Here is a 4,565-nt window from a genome sequence, read left to right as displayed (position 1 = left end):
TCTATAGTCTAGTCTATAGTCTAGTCTATAGTCTAGTCTATAGTCTAGTCCATAGTGTAGTCTATAGTCTAGTCTATTGTCTGGTCTAGTCTAGTCTATTGTCTGGTCTATAGTCTAGTCGATTGCATAATCTATTGTCTAATCTATAGTCTAGTAGATAGTTTAGTTTGTAGACTAGTCTATAGTCTAGTCTATAGTCTAGTCCATAGTGTAGTCTATAGTCTAGTCTATTGTCTGGTCTATAGTCTAGTCAGTAGTCTAGTCGATTGTATAATCTATTGTCTAATCTATAGTCTAGTCCATAGTTTAGTCTAGTCCCCAAAATAACAGAAACTGAATATTTTTAAATTATAATAATAACAAAATATTCAAATCTTTAAAAAATCATAAAGAAAATAAACCAACAAAATTGCAGTATAATTTAAAATATTGTAAATTTATTAATAACTAGCTATACCCAGTGTGCTTCGCTACCCTCATCGTAATGGAATAAAATAAATATTATTGTAAATGTATATATATCTGCAATATCAAAAAGTCCCCTATTTAAATTTATTGTTTATATATTCAATATTTTAGAAAACTCAAAAAGTACCAATGAAGTACGAAAAAGTAACAAAGACCTCTTTTATTTAATTTCATGTTCCTAAGTTCAATATTATAGAAAATTAAAAAAGTACCAGTTGAAGAACGAAAAATTACCAAAGGGTCCCCTTTTATAGATTCTCATTAACTCCGGGCTCCACATGGTTAATTTCATGTTATAAAAAACACAAAAAGTACCTTTTGAAGAACGAAAAATTACCAAAAGTCCTCTTTTATATGTTCTCACTACTCCGGGCTCTACGTACTTATTTCATGTTTCTAGGTTCAATATTATAGAAAATTCAAAAAGTTACCTTTGAAGAACGAAAAAGTGCCGAAAAGTCCCCTTTTATAGGTTATCACTTAATCTTGGCTGTACTTGCTTAATTTCATGTTTCTAGGTTCAATATTATAGAAAATTAAAAAAGTACCTTTTGAAGAACGAAAAAGTACCAAAAAGTCCCCTCTTATAGATTCTCATTTACTCCAGGCTCTATATGCTTAATTTCATGCTTCTAGGATCAATATTATAGAAAATTCAAAAAGTACCTTTTGAAGAACGAAAAAGTACCAAAAGTCCCCTTTTATAGATTCTCATTTAATCCAGGCTCTACATGCTTAATTTCATGCTTCGAGGATCAATATTATAGAAAATTCAAAAAGTACCTTTTGAAGAACAAAAAAGTACCAAAAAGTCCCCTTTTATAGTTTCTCACTTAATCCAGGCTCTACATGCATACTTTCATGTTTCTATTTTCAATATTATAGAAAATTCATAAAGTACCTTTTGAAGAACGAAAAAGTACCAAAAAGTCCCCTTTTATAGATTCTCATTTACTAAGGGCTCTACATGTTTAATTTCATGTTTCTAGGTTCAATATTATAGAAAATTCAAAAAGTACCTTTTGAAGAACAAAAAGTCCCCTTTTATAGTTTCTCACTTAATCCAGGCTCTACATGCATACTTTCATGTTTCTATTTTCAATATTATAGAAAATTCATAAAGTACCTTTTGAAGAACGAAAAAGTACCAAAAAGTCCCCTTTTATAGATTCTCATTTACTAAGGGCTCTACATGCTTAATTTCATGTTTCTAGGTTAAATTTTATAGAAAACTCAAAAGTACCATTCGAAGGACGAAAAAGTACCAAAAAGTCCCCTTTTATAGATTCTCATTTACTCCGGGCTCTACATGCTTAATTTGATGTTTCTAGGTAAATTTTATAGAAAAACTCAAAAAGTACCAGTCGAAAGACGAAAAAGTTCCAAAAAGTCCCCTTTTATAGATTCTCATTTACTAAGGGCTCTACATGCTTAATTTCATGTTTCTAGGTTAAATTTTATAGAAAACTCAAAAAGTACCAGTCGAAGGACGAAAAAGTACCAAAAAGTCCCCTTTTATAGATTCTCATTTAATAAGGGCTCTACATGCTTAATTTCATGTTTCTAGGTTAAATTTTATAGAAAACTCAAAAAGTACCAGTCGAAGACGAAAAAGTACCAAAAAGTCCCCTTTTATAGATTCTCATTTACTAAGGGCTCTACATGCTTAATTTCATGTTTCTAGGTTAAATTTTATAGAAAACTCAAAAAGTACCAGTCGAAGACGAAAAAGTACCAAAAAGTCCCCTTTTATAGATTCTCATTTACTCGGGCTCTACATGCTTAATTTCATGTTTCTAGGTTAAATTTTATAGAAAACGAAAAAAGTACCAAAAAGTCCCCTTTTATAGATTCTCATTTAACCGGGCTCTACATGCTTAATTTCATGTTTCTAGGTTAAATTTTATAGAAAACTCAAAAAGTACCAGTCGAAGACGAAAAAGTACCAAAAAGTCCCCTTTTATAGATTCTCATTTACTGGGCTCTACATGCTTAATTTCATGTTTCTAGGTTAAATTTTATAGAAAACTCAAAAAGTACCAGTCGAAGACGAAAAAGTACCAAAAGTCCCCTTATAGATTCTCATTTACTGGGCTCTACATGCTTAATTTCATGTTTCTAGGTTAAATTTTATAGAAAACTCAAAAAGTACCAGTCGAAGGACGAAAAAGTACCAAAAAGTCCCCTATTATAGATTCTCATTTACTCTGGGCTCTACATGCTTAATTTCATGTTTCTAGGTTAAATTTTATAGAAAACTCAAAAAGTACCAGTCGAAGGACGAAAAAGTACCAAAAAGTCCCCTTTTATAGATTCTCATTTACTGGGCTCTACATGCTTAATTTCATGTTTCTAGGTTAAATTTTATAGAAAACTCAAAAAGTACCAGTCGAAAGACGAAAAAGTACCAAAAAGTCCCCTTTTATAGATTCTCATTTACTCGGGCCTACATGCTTAATTTCATGTTTCTAGGTTAAATTTTATAGAAAACTCAAAAAGTACAGTCGAAAGACGAAAAAGTCCAAAAAGTCCCCTTTTATAGATTCTCATTTACTCGGGCTCTACATGCTTAATTTCATGTTTCTAGGTTAAATTTTATAGAAAACTCAAAAAGTACCAGTCGAAGGACGAAAAAGTACCAAAAAGTCCCCTTTATAGATTCTCATTTACTAAGGGCTCTACATGCTTAATTTCATGTTTCTAGGTTAAATTTTATAGAAAACTCAAAAAGTACCAGTCGAAGGACGAAAAAGTACCAAAAAGTCCCCTTTATAGATTCTCATTTACTCTGGGCTCTACATGCTTAATTTCATGTTTCTAGGTTAAATTTTATAGAAAACTCAAAAAGTACCAGTCGAAAGACGAAAAAGTACCAAAAAGTCCCCTTTTATAGATTCTCATTTACTCGGGCTCTACATGCTTAATTTCATGTTTCTAGGTTAAATTTTATAGAAAACTCAAAAAGTACCAGTCGAAGACGAAAAAGTACCAAAAAGTCCCCTTTTATAGATTCTCATTTACTAAGGGCTCTACATGCTTAATTTCATGTTTCTAGGTTAAATTTTATAGAAAACTCAAAAAGTACCAGTCGAAAGACGAAAAAGTACCAAAAAGTCCCCTTTTATAGATTCTCATTTACTAAGGGCTCTACATGCTTAATTTCATGTTTCTAGGTTAAATTTTATAGAAAACTCAAAAAGTACCAGTCGAAAGACGAAAAAGTACCAAAAGTCCCCTTTTATAGATTCTCATTTACTCTGGGCTCTACATGCTTAATTTATGTTTCTAGGTTAAATTTTATAGAAAACTCAAAAAGTACCAGTCGAAGGACGAAAAAGTACCAAAAAGTCCCCTTTTATAGATTCTCATTACGGCTCTACATGCTTAATTTCATGTTTCTAGGTTAAATTTTATAGAAAACTCAAAAAGTACCAGTCGAAGGACGAAAAAGTACCAAAAAGTCCCCTTTTATAGATTCTCATTTACTAAGGGCTCTACATGCTTAATTTCATGTTTCTAGGTTAAATTTTATAGAAAACTCAAAAAGTACCAGTCGAAGGACGAAAAAGTACCAAAAAGTCCCCTTTTATAGATTCTCATTTACTGGCTCTACATGCTTAATTTCATGTTTCTAGGTTAATTTATAGAAAATTCAAAAAGTACCTTTTGAAGAACGAAAAAGTACCAAAAAGTCCCATTTTATAGATTCTCATTTACTCCGAGCTCTACATGCTTAATTTCATGTTTCTAGGTTTAATTTTAAAGAAAACTCAAAAAAGTACCTGTGTAGAACGAAAAAGTAGCGAAAAGTCCCTTTATTATTAATTTCATGTTTCTATTTCAATATCATAGAAAACTCAAAAAGGACCAGTTGGAGAATGAAAAGTACCAAAAAATATCACTTGTACCGGGGTTCCAAATAACACCCATTAGGATATTTAGTGTTTTAAATTTAAAAATTTTATCTAAATTGGATCATTGTGGTTGAATAAAATCAAATTTCCCGTTTTTACCCCTTTTGGTACTTTTTTCCTCCCCATTAACGAAATAAAATTCTATTCCAAAAAGTTGCAACATCGTAGTGGGAGCCCGTTATT

The sequence above is a fragment of the Lucilia sericata genome, unplaced genomic scaffold (assembly GCF_015586225.1).
Source record: "Lucilia sericata isolate MDLA Ls3-8-SP2 unplaced genomic scaffold, ASM1558622v1 Contig002166F_arrow, whole genome shotgun sequence".
NCBI classification, from domain to species: Eukaryota; Metazoa; Arthropoda; class Insecta; order Diptera; family Calliphoridae; genus Lucilia; species Lucilia sericata.
The sequence above is the reverse complement of the archived record's forward strand: the minus strand, read 5'-3'. Positions refer to the sequence as shown.